We start from the raw sequence: 20,252 nt of genomic DNA on the forward strand, positions 1-20,252 counted from the left end.
GGTAATGGGCAGAGATCACTATTTTATTTCAAAATAACACAATTAAGAACTTAAAACCATCAAGCACACTAGTCTTTAGTTAAGATTAAAATACAGACATAACCTCCACAGAAGAAAAGGTAATGTTCACCCACTGACTACTTTTACTAAACTGAACCTTAAGACAGCACTCAGTCAAGGAACAGAACCGTGCCTACTGAGGGGTGTGTTTCTCACAGTTATGGTTTCTTAAAGAATTCTGAGAAAATGTCCAGAATACTCACACCAGTAATCACACATGAAACTACCACTTCTGGGCAACACACTATTTCCATATCACATACATGTCAATGTCTTTGCTCCAACATAAAGTGAGGAAAAGAAAGCTTCTCCTTCCACACGAAGTTTCCGTTGTTTGGTTCCGAGCCACTGCAGGAACAACTAATCATCCCCAAATTTCAAGGTCCATGTACATGGTTGCTGTTATGTATGGGCTGAGTTGTCAGATAAATGATCAGAATTTCAATAGTCATTCATCAAAACAAAATTAAATCCAGAAAAATGTCTGATTTTCAAACTCACAAAGAAAAGACTCAGGAGTTTTTCAGAACAGTGCTAGTTTGAAGCCCTGTACAGTTGCATGAGGGAGCCTATAATATAGTGCAATTCTGAACTCCAAAATTACTATGTACCATACACATTAAAGGCCATAACATTCAATTTAATGCTTTTCATGTGCTTTTTTTGCCTTGTTCTCTTCCTTTCAGCAGAGCTTTAATCCCTTTTACCCATTTAACCCTAAATGATTGCCCAGTTTTCTTTCACAGCAAGGACTCTGACCCATGCTCCTGCACCTTTGAATGAGGCTTAACTGGATCTTATTTTAAGTGCAAAAGTAGCATTTCTTGCTTGTACAAAGTTCAAAACAACAGGGCTTCCATGCCTGGCTCTGCTCTGTGATAAACAACTGCACAAAGGGCTGCAGAGCCTTTGCACACACTATTACTTGGAACAGTCAGCAAAAAACAGATGCTGAGTAAAGAGTAGCATTGACACATGAAAAAAGAAATGTTTCTACAACGTCTACATTCCTGCACACTGAAAACTTAGTAACTGTAACTCTCCTGCAGGGAACCTAACACTGAGATGTTAGCAAGAGACTTCCAGATATAAAAGGAAGCCTCACTGCACCCGCCTCAGTACAGCTCCTCTACACTGCCTAACACCATCAGACAGAGGTTAAGCAAGTTTTTAGAAGTCACATCAAAGTCATGCTCACTTCAAGAAGATATGAACATCCAAGTTTGTTTTTCAGTACATAGCCAGTTTATGCAAAACACAACATGAAATTCAAATCTATGGCCCTGAAAGAGGAAGCACATCTCAGCCCACACCCTGGTGAGTGGCTCTGCTCCTCATTCATGTTTCAGGCACTGCTCACACTACATATTAACTCTCTACTTCATTAATTATTCTAAGTGCATTTTTTTCAGCTTATTATTTATTATTGTTTCACTTGACTTACTGTTGTAGGTCAGAGTCTCCAGTTTATGTAAGGACTTTAATACCCCCTGCCAAAACACTATTTTGTAATTTTCTGCAGCCATGCTCTTCAGAAAATCACATCAGATGTTCCTGTGCCTGCTTACAGCAGCAGTACACTAGAGGGACTATTTTACTTCTTCCCATAGCAGTGGTGCATCTGAGTTTGAAATGTGTCTTTATATTTTGGTGGTATCCCTTTTTAATCTTGTTTCTTTAAAGAAGAACTTGCAAATCATGCAGTTAAAAAAACAGATGAAATACATTTTAAAAGTACTTTTCCACTTTTAGAAGAAACAGAAGTAAATCATTTTGCAACCCACTTTCTCCCCAAACAGGCAACATTTCCTTGCTTCTGACAGCTGCTGTAAGGACTAGGCCCATATTTGTATTTCTGATGTTTACTTCAACTGAAAATATTATGTGATCAACAAATGTTGATGGCAACAGTTTGATAGATTATGCCAGTAAAACCTAGAAAGACTTACTTGTGGTTAGATTATCAAAGCAGTTGCTTCTATGTAGGCACTTAAATCAGGATGTGTTTTTAAGACATGGTAAAAGTCACCAAGAATTCACAACTGTATTATGCATCAAGTAGTTTTTCAAAGTCTGGGCATCTAGCTTAGTAGTTGAGCATTGCAATTTGTTGAAAACTTAGCTTTACTCCCTCCCTTGAAGTGAATTTTTCTAGCAGACACGTGGAAACATACTAGCATAACATAAAGCAGTTATCCGCCAACGAAAAATGTTTCCAATACCAACCTACTTTTTGACACATTCACATGGGTTTCTTCATAAACAGGTCTTATTTTACTTCATCAAATTTTGGAGGAAGAAAAATCTTCAACTATATAGGAAAATTAATCCTTTGGAGGAGCTGATAAGCTCCTTGGCCATGGTCTGTCTCCATTCCAGCCTCTGGGTTGGAAGAGCACTCTTATGTTCAAGAAAACTTTAAATCTGTAATTACATTAATATGCCCCCTTATCAACAGACTTTGAAATAGTTCTGGTTGGTTGGCTGACTTTGAGTTATAATGAAGTGTAGCAGTGTAAGAAGATTATAAAAATACCTGTTTTACATGTAGTTGTTCCTACTCTTAAGCTAAACTCTAGCCATGAAGAGAGCCTGATGGCTGCATAACACTGGTTCAGATACCTTCTCAAAGGAAACTACAGGGCTGCTATTTGCTTTTTCAGGGAAGTGAGCAGACCTGTAATTTGTTACCCAGAAAGAAGGATGCTTTACTCCCCATGCTTGACAAAATCTTAGCACCGTTCACTTGTGCATGCAGTATCAGTGTAAGTAACCAGTGTCATTTCAAGAATCAATTTCTTCAAAAGCCTGTAAAAAAGGCATTTGCTCATTTAATAAAGGATGTGTTGTCATACAAGAAAAATACTACATAAGCTTCCAATTGGTTTCCAAGTAAAATTTATCAGCAAGACAACCATGAATATAAAATGCTTACACACACTTTAGACTACTTATCAGGGCTATGTTACATTTTCTGGGTTTTTTCCTCCTTTTATAACCTGAAACCTTTGATTGAAAGAAGGGCATATTGGTTTTGGCATGAAAAATATAAGAGGGTTTAATTTCACAGGAGAAATTCACCATAGAATCTTTTAGAGACTCAAATTAGGATTATTGAAAGGTAGGAAGTCTTGAGATGTGTACATGCACATATTAATTATCTGGATATGTGCATACACTTGGCAGATTATGAAAATCAAGGCTAATGCAAATAGAACTCCCATGTTTCTACAGAACACAAAGTAATATGTGCTCTGCATCACAAGGGTAGGGATCTTATGAGGTCAATTTTCAGTGCCACATATCCAGGACATTTTAAAGCCAGAACTGCTAGTCGTGCCCACATGCTGAGTGAGTTTCCATTAAGCTGTTTTCACTCACACATCAGATTGGTGAGGAGGAGGAGAAAGAGAAATCATCATTTTATGTCTCTGTCACTCAGAGAGAAGATAAAATTGCTATACATATTCTGAAACTACTTATATTAAGGAAGAAGGTTTACCATTTGCTACTGTGGAGTTTACCAGGCTCTGGACAGCCCTGGATCAATACTTCATTTGGAGGGGAGGAAAGGGGGAGGCGGGGAAGACATATTAATATTTTACACTAATTCATCACTAACTTTCGAACCAAAAGACCTCTAAGAACTGCTAAATTTACATTTGACTTGGTTAACAGATGTTAAAAAAAAAAGGAGATGTAGCTAGACAACTCCAGGGTGATTACACAGCTGCTGATCTAATGAGCATATTATTCCAAGTAAAGTATGTTCGTAAGTTAAATTGAACGTTTTCTCTCCATCTGCCTCGTTCGGGTAGTGTGTTAGTAGTCTGTTTTGGTTCAGGTTAGTTTTAATCAAACCACAAGCCTCTAGGGAAGGAGAAAGGATGAGGGCTTTTCCAAAAGGCAAAACAAATGAAAACTCATGAAAAAGAAAAGAAAGGGGGGAAGAAAAAAAAAAAAAAAAAGGGGGGGGGGAGAGGAGAAGAGACAAAGAAAAAGAAAAACCATGACCTAAAAGCAAGCCTTCATCTTCCATACTGGCACCTCTAACAGGCCCTTAAAAACAAAAAGCAAATTTGAAATACCAGTTGTGCAAATATGCCTTTACTAAATACTGTGATAGCATGCATTGAAGAATTGAAGTCATACAGACACAACGATGTGAAAGACAATTTACACCAACTGGCACCTGCACCAACATCTTCTTAGGAACTCAGCAGACTGCAGACCTCCAGCAGGTAGACATGTAATGGTCTGGGTCTCATTAAACAAATACCGATTTTCATCTCATTCAAATAATCAAATACAAGCTTTAGGTGTAGAGCACTGATAGGTGCAACCCAAAGGAAAGCCAGATTTACTGTCAGATTTACAACAGATTTACTTTCCACCAGGATAATCGCCAGCTGTGGGATGCTGCCTGTTTTCCCAAAAACACTACCTTCAGCTACCCTGATTCTGGCCTCTCTCATTCCATGTCCATTCTTCCATTTTCACTGGGCTACATCCTCAGGAAACACATCTGAGGACTACTTCATCCCTCTTTCCCATCAAGGCTTAGCGCTGGCATAGTAGCAGTAAGGAAAACAGACCAACTGTCCCATGGCAAAGAAATGCACAACCCAGAGCCAAGTCTGTGTGACTGACAGCAGCCTGCCAGCAACTCTGGAAAAAAAGGTTTGCAACCAGGTGCCAAATGCTTTCATGCAGAAGCAGCAAGGGTAAGGCTGCTGTAAAAGCTGGTTTTGGCAGTCATGCACATTTCCTCTGAGCACTGAGCCCCAGCTCCCAGCTTCGAGAGGAGAGCTCAGAGGTTCTGCTGGCTGCAGGCATGCCGACCTTCATACCATACACACATTGCCCTAGGGAAGCCTCCTCCAGTACCCATTTTCTCCAGTGCCTCCACAGTGTCTTCACAACAAAGTGGCAGGAAAGCTTTTCCAGAGGAAAAAAAAAAAGTAGACAAGACAAAAAAACCTCCTGGGTGTTGCCTCTTTCTGTTTGTAGATAAGCTAACTACAGAGATGCAAACTGCTGGGACTTCAAAAGCCCTGGGGAATCAACAATTATAGAAGATGCAATGTTTTCTCCAAAGCCTTGTAAGAACCAGAGGTGAGGAAGGCAACTGAGCACCAGGAAGGCAGGCAGAGACAGAGAGACAGGAGAATGCAATTTTTAAAAACCACCCTGGAAGATACGAGAACAGATGACCTGATATCCAAAAGGACAAGTTAAGGGCAAGCATATTTACCTCTTTTAGTAAAAATGGAACATCTGACATTAAGTTAGAAATATCCAAAACAAAGTTCTGTTGTTTTCTTTTCACATCTCTAAATTAGACCAAGCAACACTTGATGTCATATGTTTACATTACAGATGTAAAGTATCTATAGCGTTTTTCTCTAGGTCACTAGTTAAAAACATAAATGTTGTTTCCAACAACAGCAAAGGGCTGCTTGGACCCCTCACTAACCAAAGCCTTCCTTCCCCTTTTGCACACTGAACATTTTTAACATTTTATCCCTTTTATCAGGGGTGATAAGGCTGATCATGCAAACTCCTGAACTAGAAAAGTGGGACTGGCTGACATAACTAACTGCACACGTGAATCCTAAACATTAAAGGAGGAGAAACAAAACCAAATGCTCTCCAGGAATCCGTAAAACTCAATGCCATGTTATTAGGACCATAATGAGCAAGTCTTTAATAATCAATATCTAATTATGGACACAAATGTATGCACATTAAACACAAATCATGCTTAAAATCCCATTCTTTTCCAAGTTTGAGGTCAGCGACGGGGCTACAGTTGCTAATCCAAAAGTATGAAAGATTCCCTTGACAGCTTTGCTCTTACAAGGATCTGAAAAAGTCCAAATTGCACAAGCAGCACAGTCCTGCTCATCTCTTGGTTCATTTTGTCCAAAAGGCCCAGAGACTCCCCAAAGCAGGCACAGGGGGAGGGAGTTCTAGCAGTTGCTTCCTGTCTGCAGCTCGTGGTTTTGATTCTATGAATACCTTCCACCCCTCACCATGCCTTCAGGGGAGTTAAATTTGGGGTTGGTTTTTCCGTTGTTTTGTTGGGTTTTTTTTCCCTTTTTAAGGTCTTGCTTAAAGAATGACAACCTTACTTTAAGTACTGCTGTGTTACATATGAACAGAGCACTTGAACACTGTAACTAACAGCATGAGTGCAAGCTGCCTTGGAGCATACTACCCCTGTAAAGATAGAGACTGAATAGGATAGCGTAGGATAACCTATACTTACAAACAGCATCTTCAAACTGTATTCAGCTTTGATCAAGTGTTTGTTTTCAGTGTTTTCTGAGCACTCTTACTGATGATACCCTGATCTTTTTACCATATTTTATATGGGTCAAAACAGTAGTCAATCATGGAAAAAACAGCTTTTTCCTGAATTTTGAACATGATATTTTAATACAATCTATTTTTTTCCTAAACGTAAGCATTCTTTTTAAAATCCCTAATGACTGAACAGTGAATTATCAACGATTATTGGATGTTGAACAGTTTTCTTTAAATAGGAATGGACGTTTATCAGTGCTGTATGTTCTCCAAAATTACATTTCTTTTGCCACTGCCCTTTAACAGACTTCAGAAGACTATTTTTACACATTTTGAAAAGCACAAGCAAATTGTCTAAACTGCAATCACCAGTTTATACACTATCTATACACACTGTGGGTGTTCTTGACCTTGGATGTTTAAAATTGGCATACAAATGTTTTAGAAGGAAATTAGTGCTTTCATATTCATTATTGATTGCACCTTCAATACTGTTTTGGATATGCATCCTGCAGTTTAAGTGACATGCGGTTTCCTCACTCCCACTGTGTTATTTCACTTCAATATTTAAACTGATTCCGTATCAATTTTGATCCTAGTAAGAAGGATATTCAGAGGTGGCTGTGCAATGGAGCTTTTCTTCCTCTCTTCTGCTAAAAGCAGAGGAAGATCTTTCTCTTCCTGTCTTGAGTGAACCAGTCACTGCCACGCTTCTCCCTTTTCTGAATTTAATTTAACCATTGACTATATAAATCCAATTAGCATTGGTTTTGCTGAACAGTACCGAGTCCACTTGAATCATGAACTGAATTTACTCCAGTACACAATCTCTGAAGACAGGAATATTTATGAGGCGTAAGCACACATTGTCTGTCCCCTTATTCTCTGCAAGAAAAAGATTGCCCTGCTGTAGTGGGCAGTGCAAAAGGAAGTGAGCTGTTCTCTTTGATGCAATTACCTTCCAACTCACTCAGAGGCTTACAAAAGCCCACAACTATCTTTCAGGCCTCACACTCTTAGAGATCTCTCTACTCCATCAGAAGAGACAAGGGATTGGATCAGACTGACTAAAAAGCATTGCACTTGCCTTCAACACTACAAAAGGATATGCGGTAAACTGGATGGCATAACTCTGACATTCCACTGTCTTCCACTCATTTTAAAAATGAACACCTTTGATACAAAATTTAAAAAAAAAAATCAAACTTGAGGAGACATTCTACAATGGAAATGGCCATATTATCAGCTTCTATTACAGAAACCTGATAAGCACAGTGGTTTGGTTTTCTCCGTAATCATCTGTTCATTTAGACAAAAAAATATAACTATGCTTACAGTAGTGAAAGAAAATATGAAGAAATAGTTACATTCCCATCATGTTTGTACCCAATTCTCCTTGAGCTGGATCCTTATACCGAAAATTACAAAATGAATGAGAGAAACTAACTTGCTATTTTTATTTGAGATTGCTTAATTATTTTCCTGCTTTATTGCCTTGAACATGCAGCAGTTTTCAGGTTGTACTATCTGTGTACTTATCTTTCCCCTCAGAAAGATTACTACACTTCCAAAATGCCACTGCAGAACTGCACAAGCAAGAGAGAGTGGGATTTCTCTGTATTTTTAAAAATGTTGTTCTTTAGCTTTCATTTGCCTGGAGGTTGAAAGAAAATTTTGAGTTCTTAAAATATGTGAATGGGGATCATACTATGTATTTTAGATATAGATACTGTGATAAATAAGAGCAAACCACAGATACCTATCACTAGCCGTACAGTTATGTTTACTGTTAAGATGTCACTTGGGATTTCACCAGCATTATTGACTTCAGGAAGTTCTGTCCTCTGCCTTGTGCTCTTTACCCACTTGTTTCTGCCCTGCACTTCAGTTTGCTACTGTCTGAGCTATTCTAACCCAACCATAAGCATGGTCATGTCATAATGATATGCAGAGAGAGGGAGGAACCAATTTCTTAAAATGTTATTCTGAAGGGGAGGTAAGCTCCTCTGTTATTTCCCAGCTCTGCCACATCAAGAGGTATGACAGAGGCAGCAAAGGAGAGGCAGTAACTTCTGATATTAAGATTGCCTCTTAGGGCACATAGGACTGTACCTCCCTTTTACTCTACAGGGTTTACAGGCATTTCCAAATCTTTGTTCTGGAATTGTGCTTGAAAATATTTGTGAAATACACAGAACTGAAGACATCCCAGACTGGTAACAGGTCATAAAACTTCATCTAAGGCCAATTTCAGTCCTAACTGTTCGTGATTAAAAACATCAGTAGCACATAAGAGTCCAATGAAACCCTTGACACAAATTTAGTTGGGCATTTCAGTCCAATACAGTGAGATCAAATCACACACGATATCCTAAGTGTTATTTAGTTCCACTACAGTCAATCACAGCAGTGGCCCACACTGAACAAATACAACAGCAACTGCAGGCCAGCAGGTGCATCTGGATAACACATCATGCTGTGCTTTATGAACAACAGGCCCCCACATCTTTTGCAGTTAAAGCACAAAGTCATTTTGGGGAGATGACACTGGGGAAAAAATACATTGCAACCAACCAACTTTGTGTAAGTGCTCTGGTTTTAGCTGGCATACAACAACAAAGATAAACCTCAAAGGATACCAATATTCTCCTGGCAGTTTGTCACAGGCATTATGGTCTCAGTGAAAGGCAATATTTCTGTTAAAGAACATTAAATTTTCGCGGGTCAAATGTCTATGTGGGGGAATTTCAAACTGAAAGTTGTAGTTCATATCTAACCTGAGTTACATCTCTACCTTCTTTTTTTATATATATCAAACGTCAGATCTAAAACCGAGATTGGTTAAAATGTATACAGGATGAAGAATATTAAACAAAGTGAGAAAAACAGCCTTAATGGTGAAATTTCAAAAAAAGCTATTCTGCATTACAGCTTGTTATTTTATCCCACATTACCTGTAATGTTCCTTAAAATTGTGTTCCTCAATATATCTCCCTTTCTACTTGGCAAGCACTAATTTTACTGCTTACAGGTATTTCCAACAGCATAGAAATTCCCTTACTGCACTCATACCGAAAATAGTAAGGATGAGACAGCATCGAAACCAGTGAAATAAAGCAATGCTTAACTGAGACAGATGCATAAAATGTCATCTTCAGACAACAGCAAAGTCAGAGGATTTGGAGAGATTGAAGTTTTGGGAAATATGAGAGATGTAAGGAGTAAAATGTGAGAAAGTTGAAGGAAGGAGAGTGAGGCAATGGAGGAAGAGGAAAACTCTCATTCAAAGGCATTGATGTTGTCAGCTTCTGAAAGGGTTTGAGATTACAAAATCATTACCTCAAAATAGAAAACAAGATAAGAAAACGGAAAGCAAATCTGAAAAGCAAATGAAATATAAAATGAGAACAAAGAAAGTGGTAATTTGTTTCTACAAAGATGATCCATGTTTTCCACAAAAAGGAACAAAACCATTAACATATAAACCTCCTCTTTTAACTGCATTAATGCTGTTAGCTTGTTGCTGTAGCTGAGGTACCTACAGCAAGCAGAGCACACACAAGGTGGACTTTGTGAGCTATGTGGATCAGCTCAGTAAAAGGCACAGCATTTGTTCTAAAATTAGATTTAACTTTTGCAAATTTTTAATTACTATTGTTCAAGAATAATATAGCCATTAAAAACACTCCTATACAACATTTTTTATTATCACTCGCACTGTAGAGTATGGAGAAAAGCCCTTAAGGCCTACATACAACAAATGATAACTACTGATTTTATACTAAGATGAAGGTCTAGTTCTCAGTCAAAATTAAGTGTCACATATGTAACAAACAGGCCAGGCTACTGTAGTACAAGTTTTATTTTTCAGTGGATCTTTGATTACTGTTGTAGTTAGGTTTCCCATGCCTGTAACACTCACAACATGCACCACATGGTCTCCAGCTTCAGAACAACTCATTAAAATCCAACAGAACATCAAGGAAAAAGGGCTTCTGACAGGATTCACTGCCTTGCTAGTTCAGTGCTCCTCTGTCTGAGAGGAGCTTCACAGAAAGGGCATTTTTTTTCCCTTAAGACTTCAGTCTGCCAAGTGAACTAACATGGATCAATTTAAAGGCATCATAAGGTCTGAGGCACTGTCAGATGGATTCTTTCCTACTGAACAGCTTTCATACAGTGGCACCAAGTCACAACACGTGTTTGAGAATGCTGACTGCTTTTAACATTTTACCTCACATTACCAAATTCATAGCTGAATTCCCCTGCATACCCAGAGCTCTGCACTTGCGAACAAGCAAGGACACAGTAGTTACTCTGATACCACACCTACTGAATGACCAATTTCACTGCCTGAGCAACCTGTTTTCAATGTGCACACAAATAGCAGAACAAGATCTAATATTGATAAGTTTAGATTCCTAGCTTCATATTGGAGGGCTGAAAAAATTTTCAAGTAATCTTCTAACTTAGAACCTGCATAGAAAGCAGGTCAATTTCTACATCAGCTTACATTATTTTTACTTGGCAAAAGCAATACTTTCTCTCACAAGTTTGTGAAAACAACTGCCTCTAAACCAGCACCTGTATTCATCTTCACTTTCCATTTCTGGGAAATGACTCAGAAAATAACAGCTTTTTGGCTTTTCATTCTCAACAGAATGATGCAATAAAGCATCTTTCATGACTCCCAGAAAAATATCTAAGGAGAAAAAAAGTTTATACTCACTAACTCTTATTCACTCTCCTGAGACACATCTTTTCTTTTAGTCATAACCAGAAACATCCTGACTACATTCCCTGGTGGTTTACTTGCACATACTCCATCTACGTCAACAGCAGGAGATGACCCTGCCTTTTAGCATCAAATTGTCTATTATTAGGCACAGGTGTGCAAATTAAACAAACCAATGCCTCAGCATCCAAATTAGCTTCTACAGCAAATATCACTATTTGTCCCCCCTGAACCAGGCAGAGATTTGAAACCATACTAGCCCTGAACCATAACACCCATACACTTGACGAGACCTTTCTCTGTGCCCCCCTTGGCACTGCCCAGACACTTGCTAGCGGACAGAACAGCAGCAAGAGCAGCAGAGCACGGCAGCCCTTGTTGGCAGGACCTGCTACAGCAGAACATACACCAGCAGCCCCAGTGAAAAAAGCCAGGGTGGTCATAACTTAAGGGTCTGAACAGCCAAGCTGTGGCCTCCTCCATGCAAAGGGGAATCTAAGTAACTCAAGTCACCACAATGGCCTTGCAGTCTGACTTCACACCAAAGTGTTTCACTCCCAAAAGTTGGTACATCTGTAACACTCTCGGGGGGAGGGAGGGTGCATGGCTTTTTTCCTTTTTATGCCTCAGACAACTCAGGCTGCCAGCACTGCTTGGAGTCTCTGCTGCTGCAAACACACACAAGCAGAAATGCACCATAAAAGCACAAACACACCACAGACCACACTACACTTCCCTGCCTTGCACAGCACTTTTGGGTCACCCCAGAGCTGTGCATTGGCACAAGACTCTTGCTACTTTCTATCTAGCATCGTCTCTATAAAGATCTTGATCAGCTCTTGGAGTTCATAATCCAGGCTTCTAAAAAGTGCGAACGCTCAAGTACTTTTTATTGGCTTGTTTTCTATGACACAAGTATTGTTTTCTGTATTCAAACACCACTAGCAGTTTTCAGTCACATTTGGGAGTACTGATCTGATTAGAAATCAAAAGCTAAACCCTCCTCTCAGATTCTATAGTAGAGTGTCAAATGAGGAATCAGTTAAATTAACTTTGAGAAATTCAGGAAAAGTGAATGTGGTACAGGTCTGACTTCCCAAGACATCACAGCAGTTCATATATGCATACATTGACTACTGTTTAATATAATTTTATTGAACAATTTGTGTCAAAATTCTAAGTTGCTTCTTTGCAACTTCATTTCTAGAGTACTGGGTCAGGGTATTTTTTTTTAGTATAGACAAAGGAAATAAAACTTTATCAGAATATCAGTGCTAAGAACTCTTTTTCCTTTTCAGAGTTTCGCTGGTGCAAGACATCAAAGACTGGTCTCGCTGTACTGTTAAATGTATAAAACCATGCTCTGAATCAGATACAGGAGGAAGCAAACAAAACCAAACTTGAATATTTCCTTCTTTAGAGGTCGAAAATGAAGGAAGATACCCTCATATTCAAGTTCAAGAGAAAGAGAAGCTGAATTGCAGGAATTCCAAGAGAGCTATAGTTCCCTTCTTATGCATAGCAAGTACTTACCTGCTACACAGAAAAATCTGAAGACATATTTAAATAAGCACAGGAATAACAGGACCACTCTCCTAGTAAAAACCAAGACACAAAACAACACTGCAGAAACAAATCTGAAATGCATAAATGGAAAAGGTCCAAGAAGCACTGTAGGGAGGGGGACATACACCAGACTGCAAGACAGAGTGGTGAGAAAGGCAAGGAATGAAGGCCACAAAGGAGATAAGGCAGTGATGAAGAGTAAAGAGTAACTAACCAAAGAAAACAAGTTTAAACACTAGGTGATGGAAGCATAATTAAGTAGAAATGATCATACAGATTACATTCTTTAGGTGTAAAGCTAGAGCAAGGGTGAACACAGGCCAGCACCAAAAGCCAAGCACAGAGGAAGGAAACTGGGAGTTCTGCTGTCCAGAGCCCACGGCCCGTGGACAGAGTATTCTGCTACTTGGTATGATTATTGCTTTGTTAATGTCAAGTCTGAAAGTAGCACCTTTCCCTGATGTTTAGCAGACTATTCAAGGCACAGGTGGACTAGTCACTTCCACAACAGACAGAAGGAACCACCTAAAAGCCCCACAATTTGAATAGAAATGTTCTCATGCGCTCCCATGTAACTCCACATTCAGCATGAGCATGGTTAATCTAATTAATAATACACACAAAGGCAAGATTCAAAATCGGTCTAGTTGTGAATCCTACAGATTCCAAATTCATGCCACCCATCTGTGGGTGGCAAATCTCCATTAAAAAAAACCAACACCAAAATGTAAATGTGAATTACTCTGTAAGAGTTCGAAATCAAAGTGCATGTTATGTTTAAGTATCTAGTATTCAAGCTCTTTCCCTAAGTTCTGGTTGATATTATCTTAATATCATATTGCTAGATATAGGAACTCTTTCCTATGGTCTGAAAAAGAGATGAATTCATATTCCAATTTGTTTAATTTTATAAGGAAAATGTCTGTAAAGTGAGACAGTAATAAATTATTTATTTAAAATCATATGCCTGGTTTAGAATCCTCTTTTTCAATGACAAACCACATGCTAAAATGTGTTATTAATATTAATATAAATAAAAATATTCATCCTAATTTAAAGCAACCTTGTACTACTTTGGCCAGGACAAACCTGTTCATTTTCTAATAAGGTGCAATCATGCTTTCAACAAACACTTTTCACCACAAAATATGGAACTGAGAAAAACCATCTTATATCCAGCCTCCAAGCGAGCACATACAAAATGTATGTACATACAAAATGTATTCGCCACTTTGAAAATGGTATGATGGCATTAAGACTCAGAATGAAACTTGTTTCCCAAAGATCACAGACTGTATCCATCCCCTACGTAGAGTACTCAGTTTGTCTCAAATTTCTTTTTAGCTAGTTGAAAAGTTCTAAGGGAGGTTCTCCCCAAATCAAAACATGCTAAAACTTGGTCTCAAAACAAACCCAGAGCTACTTCACTCACCAATATTTAGTAGAGCAAATAAGTTCTAAGAGAGATTGCCATATACACAAGTGCTTAAATCTCAACAGAAGTGTAAATATATATACATAAGTGTACATAGTACTTTTCAAACAAACTGGTGGTGACTAAGAGATAAGACAAAAGCATAAGACGTTGCAACAGCCAAGTAAATAATCTTAAAAATCTGCACAGCTATTTCTGGCTGGTCATTTGTTTCAAACAGCTATTTATTTCTTATTTATTGCCTGTCCAAGTGAGGAAAGCATTTGAAAGAGAACTTGTAGGTTTAAAAAAAAAAAATTAAGAGATTAAGTCTCACTCCTTGTTCCCCTGCTTTTGAAGGCAAGAATACATTGTATGGGATCCTTACACTGCATGCAAACTACATCCTCTTACCAGGACTTTGATAGTGATAATATTTAGACAAGTAGAGCCAACTTTTTGGGACAGAGTTGCCACAAGCTTGGCACTGTTTCCTTTCCTCGTGCCCTGTTTTATTCTCCAAGTCTTCTGTGAGGTGTTTCCTGATACCACCTTCCAGTTATCTCCCCAAGCCCAGAAGCAACTCCCCAGGTCTATTCAGGTACATCAGCCCAAGGGTATGCAGTTAAAAACACATAGTGTTGTACCTCAGAGCACTCAGGAAGATTAATCTATTTTTGTCTAGCACTGGAGGCAGGAAAAGCTACATTATGCCCTACTGAGTCACTATGAAATACGCGGCATCTCTTTAAACTGCACTGTGAGTTTTGGACTGCAGCTTACCTCAGTGAAGGCTGAATGGGAATTTGTGTGACATTCCCCAACCCATCAGTGACCTACATTCAATATTTTGCTCTACTCTCCTTCAAGGGCACAAGCAGTAAATCCTCCCTCAAGTAATTCACATATTTCTGTAAAAAATGGATTACCTAGTACACTGAATTACTCAGCAAGTATCAATTAGCCACTGCATGAAGCACACATCATGTGGTTGCACCATGTCTCTGGTGCATTTTTGCACAAATGAGTTCTACTTTAGAAACATTTCAAACCTTTCAGCATCTTAAAGCTGACTTGGGAAATGAAATATACTTATGTGAACTAGCCCTCAATTGGTTTTTTGAAGTCATTCTGTAAAGTGTTCCTTACACATTCACAGTTTCATTTGAAGATCTATATGCAACTTATTCAAACCTATATGCAACCCTAATTTGGGAACTTTATCATATTAAAATTTGCATGCAAAAATATGATCAGAATAGTACCTTTCAAAAAAATTCAAATAATATACTTTTGTCAGCTCCTTCAGTATCATACTACATCACTGCATGGTACAGTGTACCATAAAGACTCTTTATGAGCTGCTCTTCAGATCTATGCTGGCATATTACAGCTTTAAACTGTAGCTGGTTGAAATCTAAGAACTTATTTACTTGTAGAGGTTAGCAGTAGCTAAAATGTGCCATTTAATTTCACTTTTTCTAATAATTTTATTTGACAATACTTTTATTTCTTCTGTAATACTACTTTCTACTTAGCAACTGTTTTTAAATACATTGCCAAGTTTATCAGCTAATACATTTGTCATAAAATTTTGCACTGAATTATTTAGTTATGGAATGGTTATTTTGGAAATTAAATCCTCAGTATTCAATAACCAATGATGCACCTTCAAAATCTCATAAAGAAAGCCATGAAAATGCAAACAATCTGTTTAATAGAGCTTTTCCAAAAAAAAAAAAAAATCTCATTTCATACAAAGTTAACAACATTCAAGATCCAAAACCTAAGATCCCACATTTATGCTATAACATGTTTTGACAAGAAAAAGCCACATCCCTAAATATGTTCAGTGTTTGCACAGAAAGATGCATTAGTTTTCCTAGCAAGATAGTCTTGATGATCTCAATCACCTACAAACAATATAAGCTTTTCAGATTTATAGATAAATACCCTGGAATACACTCTTCTGACTTATTTTTCCATTACTGAACTATTCAAGCATCCATCCTTTCCAAAAGCATGTGCAGCTGTGCAGCTGACATTTATTCATAACACAACTACTGTGTCAGAATTAAGAACTGCAGAACACAATCCTTAATTAGCAAACACCTCTCTAGCCTTGTCACCAACATGTTAAGTGTAAGCCCTCTAACACATTTTGTGAACATTTCTCATTAACTCATACCTTTTTATGAAATACTCAAATGGTATTTTCTGCTGCAAACCATTCACTTCAGGTTTCACTTTCTACTGAAACTGGACAGAACAAGTCGAGTGAATGAAATTGCAACCAATCTAACTACCAGAGCATTTTTCAGGTTAAATAGACCCTGATTTTTGGATACTTACAAAGAAACAAACAGCAACTACGGTTTCACTGCCTTTGAAAACAGGTTATTTGTGACTTTTCACTCGAGTACACTTTTGCTTTACACACAACTACCAACCACAAACAGCTGAAGGCAGCCTCCCCCTTGCCTGCATGAAGTGGGGGAACTCTAAGGACGGAGCAGAAAAATCATGGTCTGGCTTTCCCCCAGAACACGAACATCTCCCAGGTGTGGCCCCATGATGTCACTGGCAGACTGTCTTAGAGAAAACTTACACATGCCTGATTCTCCAGAGGAAACCCCAACACTGCCTAAGTGATGGTTTAAGACATCTCTCTACCTTGCAATTCGTGCCTCTCAGAGTTCAAGAGCAGCCCAAATCTCTCTGGTGGAGGTTTAGCACAGACACCATTCCATTACATTTTAAATTGATGATATCAAGAGAGATGGGGGAAGAGATGCAGAGAGGAGAGGGTAGGGCTAAGAGACATCTTGCAATACTAGAGAACTTTAGCAATTACACTTAGTAATTATTTAACTTTTTCATATTAGAATAGAGCAATAAAAGTCATCAAATTTACTATTTTAAAACTATGCATAATAATATATCAAGCCAATTGAACTGCTGTCATCATTAATGCACACAACAAAGAGACATTTGGCAAGCAACATGGGGACTGATAAGTATTTCAGATTGTTCAGTTCGTAGCATCATTTTCATTTGTTTGTGCTTCTTTGCCTCCTAATCTTTGATTTTTATCAAGATGCAGTCAGGTAAGATTAGAAGTGAAGTGCAGGGAACAGTAAGAAAATCAGGTACTGCATCATACTGCTTGGGTCAGGCTCTTGCTCAGACAAAAGGTCACGCACAGAGGAACTACAAGGAACATCAGGGAAGAACAGTTTAACAGTACCATAGTAATTAAGGTAAGTTTGTTGTAATCAAAACTCTTCAAGAATAAGCCAATAAGGAACTTAATATTTTTTTATCTATGTCATGCACAAAATCATTTCCTATTTTAAAGGGGGTGCCCAGTTTAGTACTACTTTTGAATAAGCACCCTACTGTATCTCGAACTCAGCCTTATACGGGTTATTTCAAGACAGACTTCTGGGGGTTTTTTGATCAAACATCTTCTCAGAATCTCTACTGTAGTTTTTAATCAAGTCTCAAGTCAACAACTAGAATGGAAGTATATCAAATGGGTCGATTTAGATAGGTCCAAAACCAGAAAATACATAATAGAAGAAAAATGGGTTGAGGCAGATAAAACCAGATAAGAGCATAAAGGCCCAACAAACATAAGAGATAAGACATATATTAAAGTCACCAATGAATACTTTTACAGTAAACATAGCCACCAACTACAAACCATGAAGATACAGTCATTAAATCCAAAGCAATGTTGTGGTGTATGCATTTTTCAACAATAATACTAGACCCCATTTTGCATGATAATTAACCTGAGATGACTGAGGGACAGGGGGGTGAAGGGGTTGGGAGAGCCCTGCCAAGAAGGACTTGAGGGTGCTGGTGGATGAGGGGCTGGACATGAGCCAGCAATGCGTGCTCACAGCCCAAAAAGCCAGTCGTGTCCTGGGCTGCATCAAAAGAAGCATGGCCAGAGAGTCAAGGAAGGTGATTCTATCCCTCCACTCCACCTTCCTGAGATCCTGAGCACTGCATCCAGGTCTGGAGTTCTCAACACAGCAAAGACATGGAACTGCTGGGAGACCTCACTGCAGCCTTTCAGTACTTAAAGGGGATCTAAATGAAAGATCAGGACAAACCTTCTAGCAGGGCCTGTTGTGATAGGACAAGGAGCAACTTTAGACTAAATAAAAGTTAAGAAACTTTTTACAGTGAGGGTGCTGAAGCACTGGCACAGGTTGTCCCAGGGAGGTGGTAGATGCCCTATCCCTGAACATATTCAAGGTCAGGATGGACAAGACACCACACAACATGGTCTAGCAGATGATGTCCCTGCTCACTGCAGGGGAGGGTTAGACTAGATGACCTTTAAAGGTTCCTTCCAACACAAACTATTCTATGATTCTTAAGTGCATCAACACTAAAGCACCCTGTACAGCCTGCTGTCCTGTTACCTGAAAATCTGAACATACTGTACTAGTTCAACACATCAGACAAGAACACAAGCTGTCCTTGACCTGCTTACATTTAAATATAACCAAAACTGCTCTGTCACTTTGTCTCTTGCCATCATTTAATAGCAATAGTGGCTTATTTCTTAAGATACAAGAGTAGCCAAGTGTTCAAAACAACCCTGTAAAAAGACTATACTTGAAACCACATGGCTTAATGAAATATCAGATTTGAATACATATGACTATGTTACAAGCAGACAGAAAGTGTAGTCCAGACCATTCATTCTGTCCCTAGAATTATTAATATAAATTGTAAGCATAGAGGAGACAAAGCAAAGCCTGAACACGACTTGCAAGTGTTTTCTCATGGTTTTAACAATAATGTGCAGTCAACCATGTCAGAAGGCACTGTTCCAGAAAATTAGTATATAAATGAAGAACACAGATTTAGATCTGAAATGGAGAGCACCTTAAAAACATACACTCTCATAAAACAAGTTCTGAACTCAATGCAAAGTCCAGTCTGAGACTAACATGAGGTAAAATTAATTAAAATGGGAAAACATCCAGGTACTTTGGGTAGCAACGAATGGTAATGGTACATGTTAACATAAGTTTACTATAAGCCTTTGCTATAAGCTCACGACTCCATGGATCAGACCAAGTCTTCTCTACCTAGGTTGTGGGGAAATTAGTTATGAAACTACAACCAATGGTCACACTGGGTTTACCCAATTCCTGGCTAGGAAAATAAAAGGCTGATGTGTAATGAATGGTATTCCCCAGAGCTGAGACCATGCAGTGACACCAAGTTCTCTTTTTTTCCTTCATCATTCACAAAATACAAAACATAATTAAAACACGAACAAAACCAAACAAAAAGACAGAAAAATAAACCACCAGGACATCTACTTCATTTTTTACTTCACATTTAATACTTACAAGCAGACGTGAGGATTATCAACTGAAAGCAAATGGCCCCCAACTCAAAAGAGGCAGTGCAGGATCATTAAGTGAGTAAAAATCCTGTAGCTCTACAACTGCACTTGGCTTCTATCTCTGACTTGAATATTTAATTTGCACTGTTGATGACAAAAATAGCAGCACATTGGTCCAAAAATCCAAGACCAAGCCGTTTAAAGTTAAGTGTAAAAAACAATGTTGCCAACAGCCTTTTAAGGCTTTTCACATGGTAACTAAAATATCAGTGACCAATAGGCCCAAGTAACTGTAATAGCCATATACTATTTGGCTCTAGAGACAGTATGATTTTATACCTGTGCCATTTTAAATCTCAAAATCCTAGCACAGGCAGAGGGAAGATAAGCAGAGAACCCAGGCAGCAAGCAGGAAAATCTAGGTCAAAGTGGGAGAGGGATTCCCTTAAAATTAGATATAGTGCAAGCATGAGAGAGCACGGAACAACTTACATAGACTGTGCTTCAACTTCTCCTCTTCCCTCAAGTCCTGCCATCTGTCTGCTGTACTAACAGAAAATTGTTGTGCTTTTCCTCTTTGGAAGCCTCTGGGTTTTGCACAAGATGGAGGCCAAACAAACAAAAAAACCATGTTGCCTACCCTTTTTTGGTCATGAACAATTTCACTGTCACATGTTCTGCAGTTTTAATATGACTTTATTAGTGAAAAGTGATTATATTTTGCTCTATTATCTCACTGAATAAATTCAGTGAATAAAACATGAAAGATTTGTGGATAATCTCAACTGTTT

The 20,252-nt window shown here is 38.5% G+C and overlaps 1 protein-coding gene across 1 annotated transcript in view; it reads right to left on the reverse strand.

The window, feature by feature from the left end:
- VAV3 (vav guanine nucleotide exchange factor 3) overlaps nt 1-20,252 on the reverse strand; it is a 157,698-nt gene that overhangs the window by 103,197 nt on the left and 34,249 nt on the right. The gene's annotated exons all lie outside the window — the stretch shown is intronic.

The sequence above is a fragment of the Lepidothrix coronata genome, unplaced genomic scaffold, assembly GCF_001604755.1.
Source record: "Lepidothrix coronata isolate B3197 unplaced genomic scaffold, Lepidothrix_coronata-1.0 Scaffold231, whole genome shotgun sequence".
Taxonomy (NCBI): Eukaryota; Metazoa; Chordata; class Aves; order Passeriformes; family Pipridae; genus Lepidothrix; species Lepidothrix coronata.